General features: G+C 34.9%; 1 long non-coding RNA gene across 1 annotated transcript in view; it reads right to left on the bottom strand.

Annotated features, from left to right (window-relative positions):
• Positions 1–16612, bottom strand: part of LOC147821253 (uncharacterized) — a 139282-nt gene that overhangs the window by 55929 nt on the left and 66741 nt on the right. Inside the window, exon 2 of the long non-coding RNA XR_015447365.1 lies at positions 14681–14812. This is a non-coding gene — a long non-coding RNA (uncharacterized LOC147821253). The remainder of the gene's footprint in view (positions 1–14680; positions 14813–16612) is intronic.

Genomic DNA, 16612 nt, shown 5'->3' with positions numbered 1-16612 from the left:
TGTTTAAATTTTATTTTAATGCTAGTACTGTATCTCATGAACTCTAAGCCAAGAGATGGAAGAGACCATATGTGAAATGCTCTTTGAAGATGCCTTATGTCAAATCTTCTATCTTCATGCCTAAGGAATACTTGGGGTTAATGACTTGATTAATATCTCTAGGACACTGGACTCCTAGCAACATCGTTTAAACATTTACATTCACTTGACTTTAAATGTTTCAGCTTTCTTTGCTCAGAAATGAGAATGAAAAAGGAACATTCAAATGAAGGCTAATAATCATGGGCAAAGTTATGTAGTTCACTTTATAGACAATACATGAGACAACAACTCCATCATTCTCTTGTGACACATTATAATGAACATAATACAACCTCTAGGAGGCATTTTCTGCTGACGTGTCATAGCGTGTAAAATCTGAAGATTACATCTACTTCCCACTCTTAGCCCATTACAAGGCAGGAGGAACAGAAGGATGAGGGATTTTTGTGGCTGTCATTTATACATAAAGAATAGGGATAGGTATTAAGTCTTTACCTTGACATTTAAATTTAAGATTACCTAGGAACTAAACAGGAGAAAGCAGAGAAAAAAAAACCAGATTACATAATAAACATAGCCAGTATCAAATAAAACTGAAAGATTTCTTTGGAAATGCTGTTAAAATTCAGCTTGAAACCTTTATTTGTTTATTTGTTTGACTTCACTGAGACTGAGGCTACCAGAAGTGAAAAAGCAAATACTGTACGTGATGCCTGTATTTGAGAACCACAGAGAGGCAGGCTGGCTGATGAAGTTTAAGTGTCAAGGAGAAAATCCCCTTTGAGCCACTTCAGATCTTGGGAGGTGCCAATCTTCCCGTGCCCTGATATTACAACCCTCTGAGTATAAAACTAGGTCCAGCTGGCAGAAAAGAGCAGCAAATGACATTTTGGAGACTGGGCTAATCTGATGAACAATTAAATCACATTCCCTTGAAATTTGCTCTTCCAAATATTGTTCAAGTCAAGTTGAAAAGTCAAATTGTGAAAATGTATTGGTTTAGAAATGAAATGGCCTCTACAGTGAATTGAAGCAATTCCTCTGTTCTTTGAGTCACCTTTCTTGAATCAGAAATCTCCATGCGCCACTGCAACCTCTTCTTTCCCTTTTAACCCCCTGCCCTTCCATTCACCCATTCCACTTCCTACCCATCTTTCTATTTATTGACTTACCAGAATTAGTCACTCATTTTGGTGCTATTTCTGCTCTAGGGTTACTCAAGTTAATACGTATGTAACCATGGCTTGCTTGCAGTTTGTTGGAGTTAGATAAATCAAAGACAAACCCAGAAGCAGAGAGGTGAAGGGACTGATAGGGAGATAGCAAGGTTCCAGCAGTCTCTTAACAGACAGACTTTCTTTTCACTGGGGATCAGGACTGCTTCCTGTGAAAATGTCAGGTTGCATGGAAGCAGGTTTATGAAGGAGCAAAGATCAAAAGGCTCTTACTTGTTCTTTTTAAAGAAGTGAATCACTAAGGGGAGAGATGTATGCAATTCTGGGTGAGGAAGTGTTGTTCAAAGATGTATGTGAGGATGTGGGTTGAGGTGGGAAGATGATCAGAGCCAAGATATCCACCCCAGGGCCAAGATGATCAGAAGACAACCACAGGAGAAGTTGCGAGGATACTCACTATAAGTGATCAAGTAGATTACAAAAAATAAAAATAGAGAGAAAAATGCCTGAGGCAGAAAGAGGCATTATAAAATAATAGGTCTTAATACACCAAATGGCATAGCAATCCTAAATAGTACATGTGTACCAAGCAATAGCTGTCAATTATGTGAAGCACAAACGGACAGGATTGAAGGGAGAACTAGATTAACACACAACTATTGGAGGCTTAATTGCCTCCTTTCAACAATGGATAAACATATAGAAAATCAATAAGGCACAGAACTCCCTCTGTGTGGTACTTTGCAATATATACGGATGAAATTGCCTAATAACGTATTTCTCAGAATATATTCCCATCACGTGTCACATGACTGTATTGAAATTTAAATTTAAAAAAATTTGGCCTATATGGAGTATACTAATTAGAATTTTTTTTTCAGACCACTATTTGTTCAATATTAGTTTTGAAAATCTTTCCAAAACAAATTGTATCCTTCGATATCTTGTTAAAGCTTGAAATGTTTTTCTAAATTATGTGGAAAAATGTTTAAGCACTTTTCAGTTTTTCTTTGGTTGAGTTCTATTATATTTGAATATTATTATAGTTTTTTCCCTTGCATTGCTTTTCTTTGAATAATTTTAATTTTTGTATATGTGTGTGTTTAGTGAATGACAATAAAGTTATATTTAAAAATTTAAAAAAAGATACAGAACTCCTAAGTACTACTAACAATAGGATGAAATTGATGTTTATAGAACACTACCCAACAATAGAATACATATTCTTTTCAAGTGTTTACAGTACCCATATCAAGGTAAACTATTTCTGAGGCCATAAGACAAACTTTAACAAATAATACAATTGAAATAATACAGAATGTGTTCTCCAACCACATAGATATCAAACTAGAAATCAAAAATGTTAACCAGAGTATCTTCAAGTCCTTACAAACTAAATGACATTTCTAAATAATCCATGAATCCAAGTCTAAAGGAAAAATAAAAAGAATATTGAGCTATGAAAAAAACACAACATGGTGAAATTTGTGGAATACAGCTAAAACTGTAGTGAGAGGGACATTTATAGACCTAAATGCATCTTACAAAATTTTAAAAATGCTCAAGTCAATAACCAAAGCTCCCACCTAAGGAACCTAGAAAAATGAATGGAACTGGAGATTATGATGTTAAGTGAAATAACCAAGTCACGGACATATAAAGACCGAGTGATCTCATTCCTGTGTGCAGTGGTAAAAGTTGATTGCACAGAAGTTGAAAGTAGAATAGTGGTTACCAAAAACAGAGGAGAGCAATGAGAAGGAGGTAAAGGGAAAGGTTGATCAATGGATTTGAGTTACAGTCGGAAGCAAGTTCTAGTTGGTTATTGCGTGTTAGGGTGATGACAGATAACAGATACCATACTTTTCAAACAGCTACCAGAAAGGATTGTGAAAGTTTTTACCACAAAGACATACAAAATGTTTGAAGAGATAGGTATGGTTAAATTGATTTAAACACTATACAATGTATACATATATTGAAATATCATGTCACTACATTAGTATGTGCAATAATTATGTTTTTATATATTCATTAACATGAACTTAATTTAAAAAGAAACTAGAAAGGAAGAGCAAAATATATACAGATATATAGGGAATTATATACAGGAAATAAAAATAATAGGAGGAAAAAGCAGTGAAATAAAAAATTATAGAGAAAATACAGGCAAAAAACATAGTTCTTTGAAAAGTTGAACACAATTGACAAATGTCTTCAAGATTGATGGGAGGTGGTAGTGGGAGAAATGTGTTACCAATATCAGGAATGAAACAAGGGATATTGAAGTACAGTGACCTGAAAGGTGGTACCAAATGTATTAGGTCCCAAGTCCTACAACTTATAAATGTTACCTTATTGGCCAAAAGTCTTTGCAGATATGAATAATCTAAGGCTCTTGAGAAAGGAGGTCATGTAGATTATCCAGGCAGGTCCTAAATTCTAACACATGTGCCTTTATAAGAGGAAGGCAGAGGGAGACTAGACATCCACAGAAGAGGAATAGGCAGTGTGATCATAGAAGCAGAGTGATGTGGTTACAAGTCAAGGAATACCACAAAAGTGGAAAGAGCCTAGGTCTAGATTCTTTCTTAGGCTCTTAGAGAGAGTTGACAGCTGACAGCTTGATTTTGCATTCAATAAACTCATGTTGAATGTATGGGATCCAAAACTATGAAGGAATGCTTTAATGCTGTTTTAACTCAACAATTTGTGGTAATTTTCTACAATGACCATAAAAAAATAATGTATAAGGGAACATAATGAATATCTCTACCAAATTGTGACAACTTAAATTATATGAATCACTTCCTTCAAAAGCCCAAACTTCCAAATTTCATCTAATGTGAAATAGATAATTTGACTAACCCTATAACTATTAAGGAATTGAATTTCTAATTATAAGGTTCCTGAAACAGAAATCTTCAGAGCCAGATGATTTCACTGGAAAATTCTACCAAATATTTAAAGGATAATTAACACCAGTTGTGCACAATCTTTTCCAAAGAATAAAAGAAAGGAGAACATGTCTCAATTTTATAAAGTTAATATACTGAAGCTAGATATAGTACAAAAGAAGAAAACTAAAGAATAATGTATTTTAAATACAGATGAAAATATCCTAGGCAACATATTAAAAATAGAATTCAGTAATACACATGAAAATTGTATATTAAGACCAAGTGGGGTTTATTTGAGAATGTAAACAATGTGATCTGACATATGAAAAAGCTAACAAAAAGTTATGTGAACCCATGGGTTGATATAGAAAAAACATTTGACAAAAATCAGCACTTATTCATACTAAAAAATATTAACAAGTCAGTCAATATGGAGGAATTAACCAAAGTATGAAAAAAGTTTACATTATACTGAATGCTTTTATCTAATACTCAGAACAAGGCTAGAGTGACATTACAGAACTGAAAATTCTAGACTGTGTAATTAGGCAAAGAAAAAAGGTAACCAAAGTTATATCAATAGACAAAGAGGAAATAAGACTATGTCTATTTAAAAAAATGACATGATTGTATATGTAGGAAATCCCAAGAAATTTACCAAAAATATTACTGGAACTAACAAGAGAATTCATTAAGGTCACAAGATAAACTTACAAAAATGCATTATATTTTTACATACTAGCAACACATTCATGAACCCTGAAGTTAGAAATTAAATACCATATATTAGGCCAACTGGCATTAATAGAGAGAATCCAAAATAGACCCATATAAATATACCTAGCTTATTTTTGAAAACATTATAAATGAAATTCAATAGATAAGGGAAGATTTTTTTCAACACAATGATGTTGTTGGAGTACTGGAAAATCATAGTGGGGAGGGAAAGGGGGGAAGAGGAGAGGAGGGGTGAGGAGAGGAGAGGAGAGAGAGAACTTAAGTTTCACACTATATACAGAAGTTAATTTTTAAAAAGGGTGTCATGGACTTAAGCATAAAAGTAAAAGGCAACTATCATATGACCCAAGAATCACACTTGTGGGTATTTCTCCACCCCTCCCAGAAAGAGTTCTGCTTACACAAAAATATACACATGGTTGTTTATAGTACCTTTATGAATAATAACTCCAAACTGCAAACAATGCATATGACTTTCAATGGATAAATAAAGTGATTCACCCATAGCATGAAACACTTGCAGTCATAAAAACAGTGAATGTTAACTACGCACAACTTGGATCAATCGCCAGGAAACTGAACTGAGTGAAAAAGAAGTCAGTCCTGAGAGGTTACATGTTGTCTGAACTCATTTATACAATGTTTTTGAAAGGACAGAATTGTAGAAATGAGCATAAATTAGTTGCCAGAGTTAAACAAAGGGCTTATGGTAGGAGGGAATTTGGTGTGGCTGTAAAAGGGCTCCTTGTGTGATGAGTGTCTCTATGTTGGTGTATTTAAGTAGCTATCACCCCTGACATTTTCAAGTTGTTGCCATTATAAGAAATTGGGTGAAGACACATAGAATCTGTCCATGTTATTTCTCATAAATGCATGTACACCTGCAATTACCTCAAAATAAAAAGTTCAGTTAAAACATTCCATGAGAAACATTTATATAAAACAACATATATTTCGAAAATTAGAGAACAGAGAAAATTAAGAATGTATTTCAAACTATCAGAAATTCTACACGATTATCAATTGGTGTGTAACTTTCTTTTTTCTCATACATATATATATGTATACATATATATTTGTAAATATAGGTATCTTTTGACATGGAATTATAATATATATAGTCTTCTATAATCTGATTTTTCAGTTAAATATATTATAAATTTTACATCTGAGTTCTACTTTTCAGTTAAATATATTATAAATTTTACATCTGAGTGTTCTATTTTTATTTACATGACTGCATAATTTTATAAGATGGATATAGCATCAATTATCTAACAAATTCCCTTCTGTAAGATACTTAGAGAAAGATTTTATATATATATATATATATATATAAATATATCCCTATGGTACATATATCCTCATTCACAAATGATTTTTCAGTATCTTCTGTGTCAAATATACAAACACTTCTAAGATATGTAAATAATTTTGTTCACTTTGGTATCCCCAGGGCCTCAGGTCAGTGTATGATTTAATGATATGTTTAATGAATGAATAAAAAGATACTGATAATCTATTTTCCAAAATAAGCATGCCAATTTGAAATCCCTATTTTCTTAAATTATCATTTTAAAAATTCTTGCTTATTTAGGCATATTTCTTTCTTAAAATTAGTATAACTTTTTATTTTTATCAGTGAGATGAAGCATTTTCATAGGTTGATTGTACATTGATGTTTTCTGTTAAATGAATGTACTCCATGGATTTTGCCAGTTTTTATTGTATTTATTTTATTGTATTGTATTTATTTATGTCTTATACTCAAGACCACTTTATGTAACACCATTATACCTTATTCACTAATGTTGTGTTTTCCAATTTATATTTTTGCTTTTCAATGCTTCATATATGTATGTGTTTTGTATACATAACAATACTTATCTAGTAGCACTCTTAAGAAGCAATGCCTGTAAGCATGAGGTTACTTTCTTTATTTTAAGTGCTTATTCATGTTTATTCCTTAAACCAAAGAGCTGTTTGAAACATATCCCACAAAGATTAATATTCCTTTCTTGAGAAACATAGGCAGAATATTCAATGCAAAACTTTCTTTCTATATTGTAATATTTTACCCAGGATCTAGGAAAATAGATGATGAATTCTTAGATGTGACTGGTAGCAGAAAGATCATGGTATCCACTGGGATTTTGTTTAATCTTAAGGTGTCAATTTGCCAACCAAAACCTGAATCTTCGCAAAAAGGGATATAGATTGCCTTCAGAAGTATATTCACATCTTTCAAGACACAGATAAGCACATAAGTGTCTCATTATCTTTAATTATGTTCAGTGAAATTTATGGTCACAAACATAGAAAATATGGGGAAGGGAAAGGTAAGTAAAAAGGATTAAGATGCAATGTGCATATGTAACAACCCCATAAAGACACGTACTAATAAAAGATTTTAAAAGAGTATTGATCTTAGTTAAAGAGAATATCATGCAATCAAAACCCTTTCTAACCATAATCCAGTATTTTGCAAAGTGTGATTCACAGATTTTCTAGATCAGAACCTTCTAATATCCCCTTATTTAAGGGATCACCCAAGGCTTCAGAGATTCTGAGGGTAGAGTAGGATTCTCCATTTGTACAAACTCCTCAGATAATTCTTATGCAAACTTAGTGTGAGAAGCAATGCCATAATCAATATTGCCAAATGCTATCTAAGTATAACTTTGTTCTTTATCTGATGATGTGGTTTTTATTCCTGAGTACATAATAATTAGCCTATCCTTTGGTCTTCATCCAAATTCAGAAGAGAAGCATAAACTGGTGATTAAAAGTGTCTATTTCTTTCATAAACACTTTATCCCAGTCAATACAGTGGATGGTAAGGACAGTATACTGGTATGATGAGATCAAGCATTCAAAAAGGCTGAGATGGGAGGAGGACCTGTAGCATGATATGTTTGTGGGAAAGATTGAACATCCAGCTATGTGCTGTTGACCTTATCGAAGGTCTAGGTACCAAACAGAGGAAGGAAGCTGGAAGATATGGGAATGGGGGTGCCAGTGAGAGAAGGGAAGAAGGTGAGGAAGAGTATATAGGGATAATCTAAGGGAAGAAGCTAGTGACTATCATGATCAAGCAGGAGCTCTGCACATTCAGACCCTTTCTTGGATATTTGAAATATCCATGAAGTCTTAACAGGAAATGAGAAGTGAGAGAGAACACGATAACTTGCAGGTGTTAGAAGCACAGGACATTACAGTGGTATGAACATTATGGCAGAACAAGAAAATGTCTGAGTCAGATGCCTGAAAGCAGCAGCAGTAATGGATAGGAGGCTAATGCAAAGAGGGGAAAGTTACTTCAGGAGTGGTATCAAAATAGGAGAAATTGTATCCCTACAAGTATGTCCAGTTTTTCACAGAGCCTGTGAATAGAGAAAAGGTTATGGGATGGTTCCAGGACTTCTGATGATCAGTAGTGCATCTCCCTGAAGCCTGTGCTTTAGTCTCAGTGTCAATTGAGCCTGATGCTCGAGACCACACTTCTTAGAACTGGATCCTCCTAGTGTCCAGTTGGCCTTGGTGTTTGGTTTCTGGGTAGATGAAGTGTGGAGATGGCCCATATTAGCTGGATCCTGTGAGAACCTGCCTTTCTACAGAGCAGAAAGATGTTTATATATGAGAGTGTCCCTGTCTTAAGAATCCCTTAAATCTCTCTTAACCACTAGGGCAGCATGTTTGCTTACATGACTCTCCTGAGCATCACTCCCACAGATGTCATTTCAACCAGTCAACTCTTGTATTGAATAAATTTGATAAAACAATTATTTTACATTTCCTGTTATATTATCTCATAAAAATTAATTTAAAATTCCATTTTTAGTTGTCCCATATTTAAATCATTGGACTGGTAAGTAGTCAGTTCTCTCTTTCTCTGAATACATTTCTGTTTTCTATTTTACTAAATTCTTCAAATTATGATAATATTCTAACAACTTTCTTTCTGTCAACAAACTGAGACATGGATGACTATTATATGAAATATATTATCTAGATATCCACTGTCTGTTGGATAGAGTGATGCTATCATGAATGACCACAGTGTAGATCAGGAGCCAGGCTCTCACAATAGTACACAGCTTTTATTGGGTTGTGCAGATCAGTAGATAGAAACGTGGAACAATTACCATGCCTTCTGATCCTATGAGATTTTATTCAACAGACATAATTATATTCACACCATTACTAGCATATTCTAGATGCTCAAAATATAGTGTTAAACATCTGGAAGTCTTTGGTTGACAACGTGATCTTCTAATTAGGGTTAGACCTGCTGCCCACATCTCTGTTCTCTGTTTGGATCTGACATGTCAGCCCAATCCATGCCTGATTTTCCTCATGATGAAGTCCTTCAGTTATCTTTTACCTCCCTGAAGACTTTTCATAGTTTCTCCACCAAGCTGTATATGAGCACTGTCAAGAAGTGTTTGTATTGGAACAGCATGAAATGTGACATTACTCATCAGTTCTGGCAGAAAATTAATGGTAATGATGACTAGCTCAGCACAGGTGGGCAAGATTGCACCTCTTCTCTTGAAGCAGTAAGTTGAGAGACTGCAGGGAGTCCTGATGGTCTAACTATAGCTAATGTTGAGGAAACAAGGGGCTTGAGGCCCAAAAAATCAATCAGGACACAGGGGTGGCTAGCTCAAGCTCATCTGAGCATTGGTCACACATGTGTGTCTCTTACTGGACCTTTCTTTCCTGTCACATGAAGGGCAATTATAACAATCTGTATATAAGATGACTCAGAAGGTGGAGACATTTGTAGGTAGGTAAACATGTGAGAAAAATAGAAGGCCCACTGCCAGGTTTCAGAGGTCTAAGCCAGGATTATTTCATAGGCGGGGGCTTTTTCTTTAATAGACATAATTGCATAAATTAAACATGCCTTCAGTTTTTAGCCTGGCTCTAATTTTCACATATCAACAGTGAACACTGAGACAGAAGATTTAAGATAAGTTACAGGAGTGAAATCAAGGTTTATTTGCATTTTGCAGTCCAACTAATATGACTAAAAGTTCTGATATCACAACCAAGGATTCTGCTTGTAGGATATTTTTTGTTTCAAATATTCGTCTTTTAGGAAAAATCAGCATAGAATGCTTGTTGATAACTATGAATTTTCTACAAAGGTAGGATGTTTTCCCATCCTTTAAATAGTTTTCTCTGGAGCAGAAATATATTGTGACAAGGATGAGCAATCAAAACTCCATGACTCATTTGAAGTAGATTAAAGATCCAGATTCTTTTCTTTCTCCTGTTTCCTAGAAATATTAAACAAGGCCCTGGGACAGCTTATAAATTGACATTTCTTACATCCATTTTGCTCCTAGAAATAATGTGTTAGCTTGCTTTCCATTACTATGACAAAAATACCTATATAAACAAACTTGTAAGGAAGAAAGGCTTCAGAAGTTTTAATCCAGGATCACTTGGCCCTTTTCCTTTTGGGTGTGGCAGCACAGTGCATCATGGAAAGAGCGTGTCAGAAAAGCCTATTCACTTCACTGTGGCCAGGAAAGAAAGAGTAAAAGAGAGGAGGACCATGGTCTCAATGGCCCCGTTGAAAGTACGCTCCATTGACCTAACTTTTTTCCACTGGGCCCCACATCTTCAAAGATCCAGCATCACCCAAGAGGACCACAGGTTAAGGACAAAGCCATCAACACAAGGGCCTTTGTGACACCGTAGGTTAATGCAAAACAATTTTTGGGAAAAAGTGGCACACATATATTGATGTGATTTACGTGAGAATAGCAACAGTAACAGCTTATTATTTTCATCACTTTCCCCCAAAACACAATTTTCCCTTCATCTTTTTTGAAATGTAGATGAGAGTTAGAAATCCTTAGACCTAAGATGTGGCCTTAGTCCAGGAGACTCCTGGAAGATAACCACTTAGAAAATTATTGAACCACTTATTTATGATTGAAGATGATATTGAGATGTGTATGAGGAACTCCATTAAAATCTTGTGATTTTTGAACTGGTAGAAGTCTCTTCTGAAATGGGACTATCTATGCTCCCAGAAGATGGTGCCAACAGGACACATTGTCATAGATATTGGAATATGAATACTGGAGAATTCTCTGGGACAATTGTTACTCTTCCAATTGCTAAGCAACTGATTTTCCTACAGAGGCGCATGTGACACCACTGCTCTGCCTTCAACACATCATAACATTCTTGCTTTGTTACAGTTTACTTCTTGGGGAGTGGAAGTGAGCTGCATCCATGGATGTTAGGAAGAGAGGAAGGCCAGACCCCTGGCCCAAAGGAAAGGACATACCTTACTGTAAAAAACAAAGTGGATGAGTGTACTATTAGGCCAGAAGGGAAAATTAAGCAGCAATTTCTACAAAATCTCATTCTCTCAGCAATACTGCTTAGGGGGCCTTCCCTGATGCTCTTGGCAGAAGTTGCTCCAGAGATGACCTTTGCATTTTTACCAGCTCTGCGTTCCACATCAACTCAAGATCATTCTGTTCTGTCAACTGGTTTTCCTTGACAAACTGGTTGTTTGTTTTCATACACTGTTTAGCCTAAGCTATAACAAAATATCATACCAGGGATGAACAACCATCCATCCTCCTTTAGAGGAGATACATCAATGGTTTGCCCTGGTCCCGAATTTTCTTACCTACAAATATACCCCATTATTATCAGGAATAAACGAGAGAAAATTCAAAGAGAATGCAGGTGAGATTCTTCAGTTCCTCATTGTCCCCAGAAGGCAGCCTATGGACCCACTGTCCTGGAAACATTCTGCAAATGTTTTTAGCCAGGTTGGGGTAGGGAACTTCCAGGGACAAATGACCTCAAGGGTGGTGAGGGCTGATATAAGTGTCTTGTGGCTCCTCCTATTAGTGTCCACTCAGGAAGTTAACCTGGTATTTTTCCCCCTAGTTTGTCTTTCAGCCAGTGAGAAGTCTGAGTTAGCATCAATAGAGTGATTGTAGCAGAGAGAAGGGATCCAACTACTCAAGATACTTCAATATGACTTGCATGCAGAATGGTATTAGAACTACATCATATATGTATGTGTGACTGATATGAGTGAGTTACATCCTTGCAGGTTATAGGTAGAAGGAACATGTATAGAATGTTCTGAGACTGAAAATAGAGTGTAGATTTCATAGTTGCCTCCTGACTTAATAATGTGCATCATGCCTCACAGACAGAGGTGATTTTACTACAAAAATCTATTACCCAAGGCCATCTCTGCAACTTTGGAGAAAACAAAAAGGGAAGAGTAAGCATTAATAAAAAGTCTTACTTTAGGCAAACAAGGAATATTAGTTACTTATCCATGACTGAAATTCCAGATAGAAGGTCCCAAGAATGACAAACTTGTACTCTTCTTCCAGCTGAGAAACAAATGCCCCCTTTGGGCTATTAACTTGGAAAGAAATAACCAGTGTATTTCTATCAAAATGAGATTGTCGTGTCCTCACAAATTCCAGGATCATAAGGCAAACAGTCAGAATTTTTATCCTTCCCTCCAGGCCCACTCTTGGGTGACCCAGTCATGCTCTAAGAAATCTCTGACAAAGGTAAATAATCACTGGAGGTCATAAATAAAGACACTGCCACTTGCTCAGACATATAGCTTCTTCCTGGAGTAACTGGGAACTGGTGATAACAAACCACAATAACCCTCAGCTTAGAAATGGATTTGAATTTTGTTATTATATATTTTGCAATTTCGGTGGTTTTGAAGGTAAAAATGTGTCAAAGGGTAGTATGTCTCAAGGACAGCAAATGTTAAATCAATATTAATTAAATGTATTTATTCATATTTAACAAACCACCAAAGTGTGGAGGAAGGGACCCACTGTGACCATTTTCTTTAATTTTTTTTTTTGCCATCTGTCAGGTAAGGAAAGACCTCCAAATCCCATACATCAGCATTTTAAAAATATAGTCAATTATCAGCCAGATTGCTTACCTAGTGATGTATTTATTTACTATATATCACTCATGATTTTCTAGAGACAAAGCTGTACTATTGTGCAGAAAGGAACCAGTAATAGCATCTACAAAGACAATAGAAGAAGAAAAAATACTGTATTTAGTTCTCTTAACTAACTCAGAAACCTCAAAGAACGCAACAGCACATAGGCTTGAGATACTAAGTACCATATTTGGCATACACAGCACATAAAGAACCACATGTGATCTAGTGAAATTACAAAAGCACAGTCTGAATAGTCTTTACTTCATGTTAAGGACCAGAGTCTCCACTCCTAACTTAGCAACATATAAAGCATCAAGAAAACAAAAGCTTTCTATGACAAGTAAAAGACAACCCCGTGAATTAATTATATCCTTCCAAGGGTGTAGATATCCTGATGGAGTGGCCAGTAAGGTCTCAAATTACTTCTGATGAAGTTGTTACTAAGAGCTGATAACATGGGGTAGAGAAGAGTAGTGAGAACACCCGCCCCCCCACACACACAACCATCAAGAGCCACTTGGGAAGGAGAGAAAAGCTCATTATAACAGATGAAGTTATTTCACTAAGCTTGGAACTGGAGATCATAATTCTGAGCTTTTTACACATAAAAGTCTATCTCAAATCCTATTAGAATTATGCATTCGTCCCACTGCCCTGTGGCGCTATCCAGGGTGCTGATGTAGTTAATGTTATTTACTGGCCTAATTTTAAGTCAGAATTTTTACCTTAGGGCCTGACTTTCTACTCTACGTTTGTCTCCTTTGACCTGTGCTTCGAGTGCCAAATACTTGCAAGATTTAAACTTCACTAAATAAATTTATAAAGGTACATATGTTGGAAGTAATCCCCAAATTGTTTTTATATCATTCCTATTGCCATATCAAAGAGCTTGTCATCAATGACATTATTGTCTGACAGCAAGTATCAAACAGCTAAGCAAATAGCAATGAACATTTTGCTACAGGCACACATAGACTGTGTTGTGGTCTCAGAGGACAGATTTCTCTGTCTAGATAAGAAAAGAAGGAAACACAGTCTTAAACATGTTTTGTCACTTCTGAGTTAGACTTGGGATTAAATTGAGACACAGATTATTTTTTTCCTTCAAAGTACTAGTTTTCCTATTTGAAAAGTATTTCCACATGGATGTGACATGGACTCCATCTATAGGTTCTTGAGTAAGTATTGATCAGCACCAATGTCTATAGTATGTTTCACTGAAAGAGACCCAGTGTGTACCTTTATATCACTGCAGTCCCCGATAAAATGAGAACATAGGTGTAAACTTTTTTAGATTCTGATAGTGGATTGTTTTAATTATAGTAGTTTTACCTCTAATTTCTACCTAAAATAATCCACATCAATTATCAAGGGTAATTTTCTATTTTGGAGGATCATAACTCTCTATGCTAGAATTTTCAGATTTTGATTTAAGTCTAAAACTTACAATTAAATTCCATGTAAATTACTATATGAGAACATTAAAATTTCTGCTCTATGATATATATGTATGATATATTCATATATAAATCATATATATATATCTACTTCTGAAGGATCTCTAGTTGGCATAAAAGTTTTTAGAAGTTTTGCTTTAGGAAGCATAACTAAACCACAAAAATGAAATTATATGGGATTTGCCACAAAAAACTGTTTTGAAAAATAACTTTAAATACTAACAGAAACCAATTTTTGCTCTTATGTTATATTTAACAGTAAATATTTTAAAACTTAAAACAATAGAGAGAGCTAAGAAGTTGAGTTTTCTGAATATTTGATTATGTCCTTTGTATTTTACTACCCTTAAGAAACAGTTTCACAGTAAGAATACAGCAAAATGCACTTACCTGTATTAAATGTGGTCACAAGAATGGGGTCCTAACCTGCCAGAATTGGTGGTCTTCCAAGAAGAGGAAGCTTTCTTTTTCCACTTGCATACATTGAGGAAAAGCCATATGAAGATAGCAAGAGTGTCCCATCTACAAGCCAGGAAGAAAGCTCTCATTAGAACCCAGTGACACTGGGACAACAGTTTTAGACTCCTAGCCTCCAGAACTGTGACAAAATAAACTTCGGTTTTCTAAGCCACCCATGGAATTTTGCTAGACAGCTCAGACTGACTAGTATGCTTAATTTGAAAACCACATATCTCTTCCCAGGAAACACGCTGATGCATAGATTTTGATTTTTTGAGCAAATGCTAAAACAACTTCCTGGTATATCTTAGTCCTTTTAAAGAAGCAACCCCTGTAGCCCTACTGTTGTCCTGGTCCACTTTTGTTCCTCTTTTTTGACCTACGAACAGCACAAGTGTCTTAAGTGTACAGCACAAGTGTCTTGAATGTATTTTTTAAATAAATATCTGATTTTATTTACAAAGAATTAAAGCTTCAGCAAGAAATACCCAAGGCTAAGTCTCATCTTGTACAAAACTACAGAACATTTTAAAAAACAAAATGGTGGCTGGGGAAATGAAAAAGGTGAAAAAGAGAATATACATATATTGCACAAATTAAGAAATGAAGTGGGTAGAAGGTTTTAGGAGCAGAAAAAGATATTCCCAGAGCACAAATAATTACTAGGAATGTACAGCTGTTTGTTCCTGACTCTTTCCTTTTCATGAATAACCACTCATAGATTAAGCAAAGGTTTGGGCTAATGTAATTTTTCACAGATATCAGGTAGTTGATAAACAATGTGAGAGTCAGCATCAGAAAATCATTTCGGTCAACACCTAGCAGGTTCTCATGTAATGTACTGGATGAAGACCCCCATTTTCTAAATAAATCATTGGACTCTAGACAAGAATATATCCCACAACTGCAAAATATGTGGTTTGAGAGAGAAATCTCCCTTGGAAAATTACAGTGACTGGGTTCTGTCATGTATTTCAGTCATTAAATGAACTAGTTGGCAAATAAGGAATTGTATATAATATTATTATATTATATAAAGTATTATATATATTATTATATATGTATTATAATTTTCAGAAGAAAGAAATAGTCAAAAGAAACTCCAATTTGATGACTTTGCTTTTATTTGCATAACCATTGCATGCAGTATTGTAATGTATAACAGCACATAAAACTACAGTACTGTACTGTAGAACAAGCCACCATAAAGCCACACTGCTCCTCATGTTTGTGTGTCATAAGTCTGAATGGGAGTCATAAGTCCAAGTCATCATTAACAGGTAGGTTGTTAATCAAGGGATATCTGTATATTGTTTTGAAGTTTTAAAGAATGTGGCATTTATGAAAAGTAAGTAAAAGTAAATGCTATTGCAACTTAAGTCACCAAAAGTAATGGAGGAGAATGTAATCCAAAGTTTAATTGATTTAGAGTAATCTGATGATTTATGGTTTAAGAAGTTACTAATTTATAAACTGAACATAAAATTTGTCTGGGAACTATCACTTTAGGAAGAATACAGTTCTCTAGTACTACTAGGAGTTTTTAATTTAGTTCACAGCATCTTTAAATCTACTTGTATTTTTAAATTTTCTTTTTATTAAAAAAGGAACTATCATATGATCCATCTAAACTAACCCTTGACATACACTTGAAGGAATTAAAAGTCAGCATACAAAAGAGATGCCCAAGTGCCCATGTTTATTATGGTACAATTCACAATAGACAAGGTGCCCATGAATAGATGAATGGATAAATAAAAAATGGTGCATATACACAATGGAGTATTATTCAGCCATAAAGAAGAAATAAACCATGCCATTTGCAGAAAAATAGATGGAAATGAAGATCTTCATATTAAGCAA

Source organism: Heterocephalus glaber, unplaced genomic scaffold, assembly GCF_053883595.1.
Source record: "Heterocephalus glaber isolate CG9 unplaced genomic scaffold, H.glaber_assembly_v1.0 deba00001755, whole genome shotgun sequence".
Classification (NCBI taxonomy): Eukaryota; Metazoa; Chordata; class Mammalia; order Rodentia; family Bathyergidae; genus Heterocephalus; species Heterocephalus glaber.
This window is presented reverse-complemented; position numbering and strand designations above follow the sequence as displayed.